Consider the following 16681-nt stretch of genomic DNA (forward strand, 5'->3'; position numbering starts at 1 on the left):
TGCCCTCTTTCCCTCTGGTCTCCTGTCCTCTGCTTGTCTATCATCACTGCCTGAAGCAGGTGAACTTCCAGCTGTAGGCAAAACTATGAGCCAGCAGTTTGTTTTCTCCATCTCTTCCTACTTCACTTAGTCCTCTAACTCCATGGCCTAATATTTCAGATATTGTTTGCAGTTCATTAGCTACATTACACTCTGTTGACTTGAGCCTAGAGCTACAAGAACTTGCTGTCTTCTTTCAGCTAAGAAAATTCTGGGAAATTTTTAGGTAGATAGTTATTAGCAGTGAATTCAGACTTCATTAACTTATGACTTGCAATAAAGGAACAAAACTTTTGGCCAAAATATGCCTTTTGTTCAATTATATAAAGGGTTTGCTGAGTCAATTAATAATAGACTAGTGAATAGGAAAATATTTATCCTACTTTATATATAATATCTTATATTATATATATAACATAATCTATACATTATAAAATATAGTATATAAATTCTTACAAGTTAGTTGAAAGTAATTTTTTAAAGTACTAGCAATATTTTTCTTTATTAGCATAGTTACAATATCTGGTGATGTTTATACAATGAAGTTATATTGTCATGCAGTATTTGGGTATAATTACATCAAGCTTATATTTCTCAGTTTTACTAAATGCAATTTGCTGGACAGTTGAACGAGGGAAAAAAACCCCAAAATGTCATGTGCACACAAACATTTAAGAAACACTACTAATGATGAATTATGATACTTTCATTAGTTCTTTTATTTTTCACCTATCCCATAAATCTTCAGTACCTTTAGGTTTATAGGATCAACCCCAATGAGAAGGGCAGAAACTCAATAAAACCATTAACATCTGGGCAATCGCAAAGAAAATAGGTCAGATTGTTTGAGGAATCAGTTTGTTTTCAGCAAGACATTAGTTTGCCCGATTTTATACCAATAATTAGTAGTTTGATAATGTTACCCTGCAATTATTGTTTTAAAGGAGACACTAAAAATTAAATGACTCAACTCAACAATAAAAAGACAAATGACCCAAATAAAAAATGGTCTAAAGGCTTGAATAGACATTTGTCCAAAGAAGAAATACAAATGGAAAAAAACAAAACATGTGAAAAAATGTTCAACATCACTCATGGTTAGGGAAATGCAAATCAAAACTACAATGAGAGGAAATTGGATGTGGCTCAAGTGATCGAGCTCCCACCTTCCATGTGGGAGATCCTGGGTTCGGTTCCAGGTGCCTCCTGGAAAAGATGAGCAAGACAACTATTGCAATGGACAGACACGGTGAAATGATGCAACAAGATGACACAACAAAGAGACACAAAGAGTAGAGACAATGAGAGGTACAACAAACCAGGGAGCTGAGTTGGCTCAAGCAATTGAGCACCTTTCTCCCACATGGGAGATCACAGGTTCAGTTTCCAGTGCCTCCTAAAGAGAAGACAAGCAGACAGAGAGAGCACACAACAACTGGACACAGAGAGCAGACAGTGATCACAAACAATGAGGTGGGGGGCGGGGCGCGATAAATAAATAAATAAAATAAATCTTAAAAAAAAACAACAATGAGGTATCATTTCACACAGATCAGAATGGCCACCATTAAAAAGACAGAGAACTGCAAGTGTTGAAGAGGATATGGAGAGATAGGAACACTTATTCACTTTTGGTGAAATGCAGAATGGTACAGCTACTGTGCAGGACTGTTTGGCTGTTCCTAAAGAAGCTGAATATATATTTGCCATGTGATCCTACAATACCACTACTGGGTATATACACAGAAGAACTGAGAGCAGTGACTTGAATAGACATCTGCACACCTATGTTCATAGTGGCGTTATTCATGATTGCCAAAAGTTGGAAACAACCCAGGTGTCCATTGACCGATTAAAGGATAAACAAACTGATTTATTCACATGAAGGACTATTATGCAGCAGTAAGAAGAAATGAAGTCGTAAAGCATATGACAACATGGATGAACCTGGAGGATATTATGTTGCGTGAAGCAAGCCCAACACAAAGGGCAAATACTATATGACTGTGTTACTATGAACTAAATATATTGTGTAACATATTGTATGATTCCATTTATATAAAATCTAAATATAGATTGATTTATAGAGATAAATTTGATTAGTGGTTCTATAGGGCAAGGGAAGGCATGCCAGGGGGTATGGAATGCTTTCTTTGAAATAATGAAATAATTCTAAATTTTTTTGTGATGATGAATGCACAACATTGTAATTATTCTAAAAGCCATTGGTTATTCACTTTATTTTTCTGTCTTTATTTATTTTTTTAATATTACATTAAAAAAATATGAGGTCCCCATACACCCCCCACCCCACCCCCCTCCTCCCCCCATAACAACAATCTCCTCCATCATCATGAGATATTCATTGCATTTGGTGAATACATCTCTGATCACCGCTGCACCTCATGGTCAATGGTCTACATCATAGCCCACACTCTCCCACATTGCACCCAGTGGGCCATGGGAGGACATACAATGTCTGGTAACAGTCCCTGCAGCACCAGCCAGGACAACTCCAAGTCCTGAAAACGCCGCCACATCTCACCTCTTCCTCCCATTCCCTACCCCCAGCAGCCACCATGGCCACTTTCTCCACACCAGTGCCACATTTTTTTTGATTACTAATCACAACAGTTCATGAATAGAATATCAGTAAGTCCACTCTAATCCATACTCTATTCCTCCATCCTGTGGACATTGGAATGGTTATGTCCACTCCACATCTATATCAAGAGGGGGCTTAGATTCCACATGGATGCTGGATGCAATCTCCTGCATTCAGGTGTAGGCACTCTTGGCTCCCTGGTGTGGTGGTTGACCTTCTTCAACTCCATGTTAGCTGAGTGGGATAAGTCCAACAAACCAGACTGTAGGAGCTGAAGGTTATTCACTTTAGATAGATCATAGGGTATGTGAATATATCTCAATAAAGCTGCTTAATAAATAAATAAATATTTGTGCAGGGATAGTTAGAAATAGCAGTTATGTACAGTGGGGGAAACAGAAATCAAGAGGTGAAGAATTTTCGTTAGTCTGTTTTTTGTTTGTTATTATTATTATGGAAATAATGAAAATGCTCTAATGGTGATTAAAGTGATGAATACACAACTATACACTTTGCACAATGCAAATTGTGCACAATTTGCACAATTGAAGTGATGAATGCACAAACTACACTTAGGATGAATTGTATGCTTTATTAATATGTTTCAATAAAATTGATTCATTTAAAAAATTTATTGCTTACCAAAATTAAAATTAAAAATTAAAAAATATTAAATGAAAAGTTTTCATTCAATCTGCCATGGAAAAAATTGTTATGACAAATCTATCTATGTCTGCAAATCATCCTAGGCAAAGTAAATTTTAAAAGAATTTTATTTGGCTTTGGACATTGTATCAGTACATGGAAGTTTCAGTGTGGTTTCCCCCAGGACCTAAAGGAAATAAGAGTTAAACTTTAAGATCACATGCAATAGAAAAGAGTAGAAATAAACACAGAATGGCCCGACTTGACTGTAATTTTATTTCTATTGAAAGAATATATTATTGCTAAGAAGTTTGGGTAGTCATGGAAACAAAGAAACCAGGGCCATGTAAGTATCAGTGCCCATCAAGCTCTGTCAGAGAGAGAAGCCCAAGTCAATAGCACAACAGCACAGCAGGATCTCTCTTCTGCTTTGGAGATCAATGTAGAAAGTTGGAACCACTGGAAATTGAATATTTCTATCTTTGGGCCAAAATCATCCTGTTGTACAGATAAATGAGTCAAGAAGAGTCTATTCACATAACTCTGCTTGTTCGGAATCTGTGAAGACCAAGCAACTTTTGGTTTCCTGAGTAGGTTTGGCTACCAAAAAATCAAAACAAAAACAAAAACAAAAAAATGTGCTGCCTTTGCAGTGATGCATATTCAGGAATATAAATCATAGATCTTGGAAATTAATAAATCAATATATTAGTTGTAGATATATATGTGTGTGCCATGACCTTGGTTACTATAAGCTCATCTGATCCTGGAACTGCTTTATGCTGATAAGCAAGGATATTTCTGTGACCAGGACACTAGACCAGAGCGGAGTGGGCTGTGGGAAATTCACCCTCATAATCCTCAGATTTACAATGTACCACAGATATTTCATGAAGTGGACAAATTTACCATTTACTATGTGTTCACATACAATATTCAGCACTTTACATATTCTATCTTATTTAGGTCCCAGCTCAAACATCACCCTTCTCAGAAAAGTACTGACCACCCTTTCTAAAGTAGGTTTCCTGCTTCCCTTTCCACTTATGCTTCATCTTGATATCCTGATTGTTTCCTTCATAGCACATATCCAAATTTATAATTTGATCTGCTTCACTAGACTCTTGTTTCATTAGGGCAAGGATCTTAACTATTCTTCACCTTATTATTCTAATACCTGGTTCATACAGTGACATATAGTGGATGTTTAATATTTATTTGTTGAGTGAATGAAACAACCTTGAGAGGTATGGTAATAGATATTACCATATTATTATCTCCACTTTACAAATGAGAACAACACTGTGTCTGAGACAGCTTAAGTAATTTACCCACACTACATAGCAATTAATTAACAAAACTGGTATTCATACCTCTTCTTTTTTTATTTTAAAGCCTAAAAAAAGTAGTACTTTTTTCATCTTTACGTATTATATAATACATACATATGTACACACAGTATCATTTGTTTCTCCTAACAGCTTTATGACAAAATTTTTGTACATATTAAATTTTTATTATAAAATTGGGAAATTTAAAAAGGCATATATAAAACATATTTTAAAGTCTCACCACTGAAAGATAACTGTTCATGTTTATCATTATTAACATTTCAGAGTACATTTTTTAAAGTCTTTTTTTCTATCAACATGCATGTTTGTATGTGTGTTTAAAGCATACTTATGGCATAAGCATATTATGGCTTAAGCATTTCCATTGTTATCAAATTGTATTCTGAACATTCCAAAAAAATTCCATAAATAGCTGAATCATAATGTATTTATTCATCTTTACTGATGGACAAATTTTGGTATTATGACTATTGTGCACATACACATCTGAAAAATACCTTGAAATCAAACATTTTCAAGCTATCAAGGTTAAAGGTTATGCATAGTGTAATTTTTATACATACTGCCAAACCACTTGTTGAATAGCTTTACACACCCACCCACCCCCCAGATACAAGTGTTGTCGTTTCACCGAGCCATATCAACTTGAGAACACGGTCAATTCAAGCTCCGGGAGAGATCACAGGCTAATCTTTGCAACGGCAACTCTGGATGTAGGAACTCCCTCCGACCAGTAGGAGGCACTGTCGTCTTCCAAACGGGTTAGGCCGCCACGGAGGCTTCACGTGATCAGATCTCTTCCTCGGAGGAGGGGGCCTTGAAGAGATTTGCCTTACGCACGTAGCGTCATGACGTTGTACGTAGGGGCTGGCTAGCCGCCATCTTGGTTCTTTTTCTCGTTCACTCGCTACCTCTCGGAAAGCAGGGAAAGTACTTTGGCGGTTTGCTTCTCCGCAGCTTCGGCTTTGCTAGTCCGGCCCCCCTTAACCCCGGTGTCCCCCTTCCCTTCTGGCCTCCCGTTAATCCTGGTCCTCCCCCTTTCCCCTTCCCTTTATTGGAGCTCAGCGGAGACCCTCGAAGTGCGTACACTCAGCTTGAGCTGACACTCACCCTGGCCGGTAAGAAAAGCGAGGGCGTCGGGGCCGCGATCATAGCGGACCCATCGGGAAGAGTTAGCGTGGGGCGGCCGGGGAGAGGGAGCGCCCCTGTCCCGACGCCGGGAGACTGGGGGACCGCGTGGAAAGGGCCTCGGTCCGGGCATCCCCATCTTTCTCTTTGGTTACCATCATCGTGTCTGGAGGAATCTTGGCCTCTTGGTCCGGGAGCGGGAAACGAGTCAGATCCGCCCCATGTGGTCTGCAGCGGGAGTTCCGGACCCGTCGGCCTTCCACCACCTCCCTTCCTCCCCGGCTCAGGCCCTACCGGAGTGGGGTGGGGGCTTGGGGGGAGAGATTACGCGCGTTGCCAGGTAAGAGAAATGAACTTCTTTCCTGGCGGACCAGCGGGCTTGCGTTATCTTTTTTTTTAGTGTGATGGATTGGTCATCCACACAAACCGAGGGCTCATCCAGGGCCTACCACCTCCTAGTCTTCGTGTGTGGTGGGGATGAGGTTTGCAATGAGTGATCAGTGGCAGAGACCGAGTAAAAGACCTCACTTCGCGAGAGGTTCTTTGGGGGGAATCTGGACTAACCCTACTTCCGCTAGGGACGTGCTGCTTTGCACCCTAGGCCGCTCCAGCCCCTACCTGCTTGGCGAATCCCACTTTGCAGCTCCCTGATAGTGCTCGAATTATTGGTGTTTTGCTAAAGGCCCCCACTTTTGAACCGAAGCAGAGGTCAAGGGGGCCAAAAGGGGCACCGATTAAAGTTTTTCTTTCCGTGAGAGGAAGGTGCCTAATCCCTTTACAGGGATATATATCTGTTTTGGCTCGATTTGAAAATTTTAGAGGTTTCTGTCATGCTGTCTTCTAAAGCTACCCGGATTTCCGCATTGGCCGATCTTCAGCCTAGGTTCATAAATTTATACCTCGCTGGGGTACTTGGAATTGTGCTATAGGCTCTTCTCCTCTAGAGAACAAGATTATCATTTGGAATGCACCAGAAGAATCGGAGGATTTTTGATTATTGTTAAGTGATAGCTTTCTTCTGTAGGCAAAAAAAGGTTAGGATGGTATTAAGCGCCTGTCACACCTAACTTAAGTATTTTTTAACAGTGTATTTAGTCTCTTAAATGGGTAATTAAGATGCTGCCTCTAACTGGAGCCATTTTTAGGTGTGTGTCACAGATACACTGCAGCATCCTTTTCTAGCCCAGCTCAAATGCATCAGTGCCCCATAAAAATGAGGAATAGATTGAATTTTGAGTTTTATTTATAACATATTGTCAAATAGTAGTTATCTCCTTTTCTGAAATGGAATTTTCAGAATATAGGCCTTTTATGTTTTATGTTTTGCCCTGGTGAGCATATCCATGTGACTGTTTTCCCTCCACGGTAGTTGACCTTATCTTCTATACTGAACACAGTAATAAGCCCTTTACATTTTCTATTTTAATCCTTTGCAGGCCTGGGAGGGAGGTGCTCTTGTTTTCACACCCATTTTACAGATGAGGAAATGAAATCAGAGAGATTAATTTGACCAAGGTCACACAACAATTATTGTTGGCACTGTGTAGATTCAAATCCATACTGTCTAAACCCAAAAGGAATGCTGTAAGACATCATACTGCCTCCTTGTTCCTTGTAATTTTATGAGCTGTTTTAGATATATATTATTATTAACTGATTGTATTTCTTTAGCTTGACTTCAGTATATGAACAGTGTTGCATGCAAAGGTTAAATTGTTGCAAGGTGTGAAAAAAATGGCTTAGAGCTACTTGGGTAGTGGGTGGAAACTAATTTTTTGTGCTCCTTTCTATTTAAAGGTTTGTTGAGTACATAGAGATGATTTAAATAACTATACAGTATCACAGATAAGATTTAAAATTTTTGAGATCTAGCCTATTTTATTCCTTATCTGTAATATAGAAATTATAATAATACTTCCCTGGAAAGTTGCTGTAGGATTAAACAGATTATCTAAAGGGCTTATTACTGTGATAGTAAAAGATCAAACTAATGGTCGAGGGAATGTTAAAGTATTGGTAGAAGAAAATAACTGTGATTTTTTTTTAATCCCCCTTGAAGACTTTTTTTTTTTTTCAGTTGTATAATCTGAGTTTTCTTAAGGAGTTCCTCCCCTTGTGCTCCGTAGTACCCCTGGGATCAGTATCTTGCCCATAGCTAATGTACATGACATTCTGGCTCATTCCAGCCTTTTTGTTTTCCTTTTTCTACTGCCATCCTTACTAGCAAAATTCCTTTTGAATGTTATATGATGTTCCCCTTTCCATCCTAGTGGTTCTCCTTTTTAGGAGTGGGTGGGGGTAGGATCTAATTTTTTATTTTGAAATACTTTCAAACATACAGGACAGTTATAAAAATGATACAAACCCAATGGAGAAAACTCCCAACATACTCTTCCTTACCTCCCCAGATTCTCAGATTCACCAATTTTTAACATTTTGCACATTTTCCGTAATTTATTTATCTACCCATCTTGCAGACACTCCAATATATCTCATGTACATTGATACTTTGATGCTTCTTCAACACCTTGATCTCCTTGAATACTGCCATGTACTTTTCATAAGAATAAGGATATTCACTTATGTGACCACATTAAGTACAGGTATCAAGTTCAAGAATTTTATTTGATGTAAAGCTTACAGTCTATATTCCAGTTTTTTTCATGTGTCCCAGTAATATCCTTTCCAGCCTTATGCCTTGTTAGATCCCATCCAGGGTCATGTATTGATGTAATTGTCATTGTCTCTTCAGTTGTGGTTGTTTTTTGTTTTTTTTTTTAATTGTGGGAACATATGTTAATAACATAAACCTTCTCATTTCATCCACTCCCAAGCATACCTACCATTCAACGGTATGGGAATGTAGCAGTCACAATATTACTGTACCCTTTGCATCATCCATTACAAGAATTTTCCCATCACCCCAAAAAGAAACCTGATACCCATTATGCATTAACTCCCCATTCCTTTGCCACCTCTGCCCCCAGCCTGTCTTAGCTTGCGTATTCTCTTTTCTTTGCAGTTACCATGGGGTTTAAATTTAACATCCTAAATCTCTAAAAATCTAGTTTACTTACATATAGCTTAACTTCAGTATATGTTCTTATATTCTTTTGTATCCCATGTTTATGTAAATGAATTATGTTTTCATACGCTGTGAATCCAAGTGTATCATTGCCTTTTATGCATTTACCTTTTAGATTTGTAGGAAGTAAAAGGTAGAGTTACAGATCAACAATACCATCGTACTAGCATTTATATTCGCCCATGTCCTTACCTTCACCAGAGATCTTTATGTGGCTTTGATCTAATGTTTGTTGTCTCTTCAACCTGCAGAACTCTTTTTAGCATCTCATGAAGGGCTAGTGTAGTGGTACTGAACTCCCTCAGCTTTTGTTTATATGGGAATGTCTTAATCTCTCCCTCAATTTTAATTTTTTTAATTTTTTTGAGATGCTGGGGATTGAACCCTGGACTCTGTATGAGGAAAGCAGACACTTAACCACTGAGCTACACCAGATCTCTCTCCATCACTTTTGAAAGACAGTTTTGCAGAATATAGAGTTATTGGTTGGCTATTTTTTTTTCCTTTGAGCACTTCAAATATGTCCTTCCACTGCCATCTTGCCTCCATGGTTTCCAATAAGAAGTTGGCACTTAATCTTACTGAAGTTGTGTTGTACATGACGCTTTCCTCTCTCTCGGGACTTTCAGAATTTCTTTATCTTTAGCCTTCAACAGTTTGATTATGTCACAGTGGGTCTATTTGTGTTTATCCTTTTTAGAGCTCATTGAGCATTTCGGATATGTATATTCATGTCTTTTGTTAAATTTGGGGGATTTTTTGGCCATTATTTCTCTCAATGTTCTTTCTGCCCTCTTCTCTCCTCTTGGAACTCCCACAGTGCATATATTGGTATGCTTAATGTTTCCCACAGGTTCCTCAGGTTCTGTTCTCTTTTCTTGGTTTTTCTTTCTGCTGTTCAGACTGAATGGTTTCATGGATGGCTCAATTGTCTTAACTTAAGTTCACTGCTTCTTTCTTCTGCCAACTTCAACCTGTTGAATCCCTGAAGGGAATTTTTAATTGCTGTAACTGGGTTTGGTCCTGTTTGGTTCCTTTTCATCATTTCCATCTCTTTATTGATATTCTGTTTATGTTCATCTATCATTTTCCTGATTTCCTTTAGTTCTTGATCTTTATTTTACTTATACTCTCTTTGAGCATTTCTAGGACTTTTTTTTTTAAAGTCTTTGTTATGTCCCGGGTTTCATCCTCCTATTGACAGTTTCTCATGCTTTAATTTTTTTCTTTGCCAAGGCCATCACTTCCTGTTTATATATTTCATAATTTTTTGTTGGAATCAAGATATTTAGATATTTCAGGGCATCATCTCTGTATTTTAGACTCTGGGGCATCTGTTCCTTAAGTTGTATCCAGCTAGTGTTATGACAGAGTTCATGAATGCCAGCAGCTAACATACATACACAAACCAAAAAAGAAAAGAAGAAGGGGGAAAACAAAAACACCTTCCCTAGTCATTGCAGATTGACTTGTTAAATGTCCTTCAGGGCTTATCCACACAATAAGTTTAGAGAATATCTCCAGGCCTAACCCTAGGGGCCTCCTTGATCCTTTCTGCCTATGTATCTTTGGCATTAGTGTGTGGTCCTAGGACTTCACTTCTTTACAGGGTTCTGAATGTCCCCTCTTCCCTAGGAAACAGTTTCCTCTGGTCTCAGGCACTGTACCGTATGTCCAACAGCCAGCTCTTCCTTGTCCCAGGCAGCATAACTTGTCTGCTCTCCCACAGACTTCTGTAGGAGAGTTCTGTGAGTCACTTTCTACATGCAAGGTAAGTTCTGAGACAGGGAGTCCCTCAGACAGTCACATACTGGGCTAGACATACAAGCTCCCAGTATGTGCTTGAGGGTTACTCTGCTCCCTCTGTACTGGGACCAAGGATCTGCACTGGAAGCACAGACCAGCTGAGCTAGTGAGGGGATGTGGATTGGGGGGGGGGGGGGCTTATAATCCTATCATTTTCAGTAGACTTTTCCTTAATTCTGTGTTACTATAGGCCTTTAACTGTTGTCTGGATAAAGATGTTTCTGTCAGTTCTTACTGGTTGTTCAAAGCTTTTGTGGGGGGATGGAACCCTAAAATGTCTTACTCAGCCATCTTTTCTTTTCCCTTCCCTCCCCTCCCCGTCTCTCCCCAGAAACACTGCTTCAGTTTGTAAGTCACTTGGGTGGATGCTGTTTTATAGTATGTTTGTGAAAGACAAGGATTGATCATTGATAAAATGTTTAGCTATAAATACGTATAAATAGAACCACAGTGAAAGAGCTCCTAAAGTGTGTCTGACATGATTATACACTTTGAGTGAAATGAAACTTGTTACCTTATGAATATGGTAACAGTGAAAATTTATCTTATTTTGTATTACTTGTGATGCTTAGAAGTCTGAGAACTAATGTTAGTTTTCTGAGTCATAACACTCTAAGTTCCTCAGTAATGCCATTATGTATTAGTCAAAATATCTTTGTGGATAAAAGTATTCTCAGAAAGGGTAATTTCAGTAAATTTTTGATTGTCTGTGTGCATGGTTTTCCCCCAGAAAGGCTAACTTTAAGCCATTCTTTTTACCAGTTATATTTCTTGTGTTTTGCTCCAGATTAACAGAATGACTGTCATTTTGGGGGGGGCTTGTGTGTGCATATATCTGCTCACAAATCATTTCCAACAAGGACTATTACTTTCAGCAGGAAACATTTGTCTGAAGATAAGATAGCAACAAAATTAATAACTACCAGTGTAATGTACTCAACACTGTAAGGTGGTTTACATTAAAGGGAGGGTGAGGTATAATATTATGGGTCACCTCTAGTATAGAAAAAACACTTCTGGCTATTTTGTATATAGCATACTATCTAGTGATTTCTATATACTTGTCTGGGTCCCATATTATTCTATTTTCCCTTACTAGACTGTTTCCATGCCCTTATTACCTAGTACAATCATTGGCACATAGGTAGAGCTTATATATTAATGAATGAATGAAACTGAAGGAGGCAACAAAGCCTGAATACCAACCCATCCTGTGCTTGCAGAGTCCTGTGCCCTGGCTTAGGTCTCATAGAGGAAATGGTGCCTCTACTTCTCCCTTCTTCCCCAAGGCATCAGTCCCTCACCAGGAGGAATACTTGTATCTTTCCAAAAGGGTATATTTACACAAAGATACTTAGAAGCCAGTGGATGGCCCAAAAAGAGACGTTGAGAATACATGTAGAGAACATCAAAAATAACTGGGAGACTGGAAAAATTATCATTGAGGAGCAAAGAGCTTAGAACTCTTTACTAAGATGGATTGATTAATTGGGCAAGAACAGAAATCCAGGGTATTCATTGTATTTTAAGGGTGGCCATTGTAGCTTGTTAAACATTTTTAGTAACTAAGAAATAGCATATATTAAATATCATACCTTATCAAATTTCAGAGAGAAGAGAGAGTATTTAACTGCTAAAGCTACTTAACAATTTAATCTTCAAAATAAAGCACTTTAGAATTTTTCAGGTCCAACTAAGATTTAGATTTTTGACAACATGACTTCTTTAGCTTGGTCTGGGTTTTATGTAACTGTTTTGAATGTCAGAGTATAAAATTTATAGATCTTAATTGGAGAAGCACAATACAGAGCTCCAAAATTACTTCTGAAGGTTAGGAGAATGGAAGAGTTAGAAGAATTTTATTTTAAAAATGAGAAAAAGAAGTTATTGAAATGAAGCTTTTGACAGATTGAGGTTGGTTATGTTTTTTTAAATTTACGTTAGGAAAAGATTAGAATTTTTGATAGAATAGTTCCAACTTCATCTTGAGTTTTTCAGTTACCTCTAATACTATCCTCTGAAAGAAACAGCTTTTGTGAACCTGTGCATTTGTAGAAATCATATAGAAAGATGAAATGTCTTCCAATTTTAGAACCAGTCTTCTGGCATTTTAAAATCAGGGAAAGCATCTCTCCTGCTGCAGAAAGAACAATTGAATAGGAATGAAGTCAACAGTAACCCATACTTACTAATTAATTGGCTTCCTGATCAGGAAAAAAAATTCAATTTTCTAGTTATGTTTATTTAAAAGTAGAAAGGAGGAGAAAGATAGATGGGTTTATATGACTCAAGACAAATATTTCATTGGTAGGGAATAGAGCCAATGGTTGGGAGGAGGGGTGCCAACCAGTTCTCTACATTTTAATAAACTTCTAATTCTTAAAGGCAAACTTTTAGTTATGTGAATAATTTAGAATAATTCATGATGCTAGATGAGCAGTTGTTCTATCTTCTTATTCTCCCATAACATCCTAGCCTTGCAAGAAATAAGGTTGGGTTTTTATTTATATTATTTTTTTAATATTAATGAACATTTTTATCACTTATTAAGTAAAATTTATCTGATGTTACCTAGCTATTAAATGTTAGATATTTAAACTGAATCCATTTTAAGAGTAGTTGTATAATATGAGCAGTTAAAAATAATACTTTCTTACTATTCTAGATTAGCTTTGTATTAAAAAGGGATTGTGGTAGAATCCTTTAGTGATAAAGTAGCTCTTTATCTAGTACTAGAAGTTTGATTTTTTTTTTTTTTTTGAGGTACCTGGTTAGGAATTGAACCCAGGACCCTTGTATGTGGAAAGCCAGCACTCAACCACTGAGCCACATCGGCTCCCCTGAGTTGAGTTGTTTGTTCCTTGTTTGTTTATTTTTGGGAGATACCAGGACAAACCTGGGACCTCCCTGTGTGGGAAGCAGGCTCTCAGCTGCTTCCCTAGAAGTTGATCTTGGTATGTATTTTAATTCTCTTCAGGGGAGCAGATATCTTGAATTTTTTACCATAATTTAGAAAGAGCCATAGAAGTAAATTCCTGTTTTTCTGCAAAATGAACCAGTTTCCAGTATTTTTAAAGTATTATATTTTCTTTTATTTCATTAGTATGCTAGCTTTAGACAGAAATTGTATGGCTTTAAACACTTTGAATGTTATGTAAGTTGTTGAAAAGCATGCTTCTATTGAGTAAATGGTAGGCACATAGCTTACATTTTCTAGAATATGACTTTCAGTATAGAAGATTCAATATCTAAACTTTTTTCTGATTCCAAAGGCTTTCTTCTGTCCCAGAAACGTAATTAACTTGTTTCAGTTTCCAAGAACAGCCTGAGCCCTTCTACTATTCCAGTTAGAACAGATTTATTTATATTACACTTTGTTTTTTTAAATAATAATTTTTAATTTTTTACTGTAATACTATTTGTAGATAGTCATTCAACATATGGTAGAGTTCTTAGCTTTACTTTTATGGCAGTATATGTATTCTTAAACGCACTTGATGTCACTCTGACTTTAGAATTACTCATTAATTATAACAGTTAGAGAAGGGTAAGAACTTAAAAGTTGGCCAATTCAGCCTCTTATCCAAAGCAAGAATTATCTTTAAAATATTTCTGACAAAAGCTTATTTTATTCTTCAGTGTATCCGGTGACCAAGAGGTTATCAGTCAACCTTTTTTTTTTCTTTTCCAAATCGATTTTAATTGATTCCTACTAATAAATCATACAACTCATCCATAGTGTACGATCAATGGTATTTGATATCACATAGTTGTGTGTTCATGACTTCAGTCGTTAGCAGTGTATTTTCTTTATTTCAATATTACTAATAATAAACAAAAAACAAACAAGAAACTTCTTTACCCCTCAATCTCTGTTTCTCCTGCTGTACATATCAACTCTTATTGTTCACAAGGCATATATCCTAAGGTCTTGCAAATTTCCCAATTTGTGAACACAAAATAGATTCTAACTTCCTTAGTTTCTCTTTACTTCCGTCATCTGCACTAGGATTTGGATTTTCAGAGCTCTTTTTCCACAAAGTAACAACTACATAGCTCTTTACATGAGCTATTATTAATATATACTTTAAAAAGAAAACAAAGCCCTGGGTTAGGCACCCGGCAAGAAAGGTAGGAAGGGATATCTAAAGAAAGGAACCTTGGGGACGGACTTGGCCCAGTGGTTAGGGCATTCGCCTACCACATGGGAGGAAGGTCTGCAGTTCAAACCCGGGGCCTCCTTGACCAGTGTGGAGCTGGCCCATGCACAGTGCTGATGCGCGCAAGGAGTGCCCTGCCGCACAGGGGTGTCCCCCGCGTAGGGGAGCCCCACACGCAAGGAGTGTGCCCTGTAAGGAGAGCTGCCCAGCTCGAAAGAAAGTGCAGCCTGCCCAGGAATGGTGCCACACACACGGGGAGCTGACACAACAAGATGACGCAGCAAAAAGAAACACAGATTCCTGTGCTGCTGACAACAACAGAAGCAGACAAAGAAGATGCAGCAAATAGACACAGAGACTCGACAACCAGGGTCGGGGGGGAAGAGGGGGGGGAGAGAGAGAAAGAGAGAAAGAGAAAGAAAGGACCCTTCTCACACATACCTATGATACTGGATACAAAATTTGCTTCAACAAAATTAAAATTCCTTCATGTCACAGGTCTTTGAGTTTGCTTGACATATTGTCATTGTGAAAAAGAATGTTACTAGTTTTATTGTAAGATAATTTATTCCTACTTGTGGATAAACTGAACAGTTAGAAAGTTTTTCTTTAGTATTTAGTCTGGTTGAGGTTTGTTTTTTGTTTTTTTGTTTTTTTGTTTTTAAGAAGGTACCAGAGTTTGAACCCAGGACCTCATACATGTCAAGAAGGTGCTCAAACCACTGAGTTATACCTACTCTCCTGGTTGGGTTTTGTTTTTTTTTTAATGTTTATCTTAATGAAGCCCAGAATTGAACACAATACTATCAACATAGTATGATAAACACTGAAATTATCGGAACTGTTAAAATTTAGATTTCCATTAAAGTAGCAAATTTTATAAAGCAGTGCTGTCATCATCAAAGTCAATTTTAGAACATTTTCATTACTCCAAAAAGAATGCCAGACTCCTTATATCTCCCCATTGCTGACCCTTAGAATTCATATAGTATCTTCTTTGCCATTGCTGCAAAAATATTGTTTCTGTTAACTATAGTCCATAAATTAGTTGTGTTTTCCCCATGTATCACCACATTCTTAACACCTTCTAACAGAAGTGCATTCTTGTGTTTGCACTACTAACCATGATCCTCATCCACCACTGAAATCACTGTTAAATAGTCCCAAGATTATCCTCCAGCTTTCTTTCGATTGACATTTATGTCCCTAGCCACAACCACATTTATAAATCAAGACTGTTAGTTGTATTCACTATAATGTGTTAACCATCAACTCTATTTCCACACAATTACAATCAACCTTATTAAAAATTGTACATACATTAAGCATTACCTCCCCTTTGTCAACCCACATTCTGTTTCCTAGTAATCTATGCTCTAGTTTACCTCCATGTGTTTACTCATGATGTTTTGTTCGTATTAGTGAGCCCATACAATATTTGTCTTTTTGTGTCTGTTTATTTCATTCAATATAATGTCCTCAGTGTTCATCCATATTGTCATATGCATCCCAACTTCATTTCTTCTTACATCTGAATAGTATCCCATTGTATGGATATACCACATTTTGTTTATCCATTCATTGGTTTATGGGCACTTGGGCTGTTTCTGTCTTTTGGTAGTTGTAAATAATGTTGTTTGAACATTGGTGTGCAAATGCTTGTTCAAGTCCCTGCTTTCAGTTCTGAATATGTTCATGGTAGTGGGATTGCTGCATCATACAGCAGATCTACGTTTGGCTTCTTGAGGAACTACCAAAACTGTCTTCCACAAATACTGTACCATTCTATATTATTCAACAAATGTTGCTGGAAGAAACAGATACCCATATCCAAAAGAAAGACGGACCTCAGTCTCATACC

At 37.6% G+C, this 16681-nt stretch overlaps 1 protein-coding gene across 19 annotated transcripts in view; it reads left to right on the forward strand.

Moving 5' to 3' along the window:
- Positions 1-5435: 5435 nt before the first annotated feature.
- The window catches only part of PRRC2C (proline rich coiled-coil 2C), an 89274-nt gene continuing 78028 nt past the window's right edge, over positions 5436-16681 (forward strand). For 16 of the 19 annotated variants that reach the window (XM_058310111.1, XM_058310124.2, XM_058310123.2 and 13 more), the window contains exon 1: positions 5436-5759. The gene's annotated coding sequence lies outside the window, so the exon portion shown is untranslated. The remainder of the gene's footprint in view (positions 5760-16681) is intronic. The other 3 variants (XM_058310114.2, XM_058310120.2, XM_058310110.2) reach the window with 2 other exon arrangements.

The sequence above is a fragment of the Dasypus novemcinctus genome, chromosome 13 (assembly GCF_030445035.2).
Source record: "Dasypus novemcinctus isolate mDasNov1 chromosome 13, mDasNov1.1.hap2, whole genome shotgun sequence".
NCBI classification, from domain to species: Eukaryota; Metazoa; Chordata; class Mammalia; order Cingulata; family Dasypodidae; genus Dasypus; species Dasypus novemcinctus.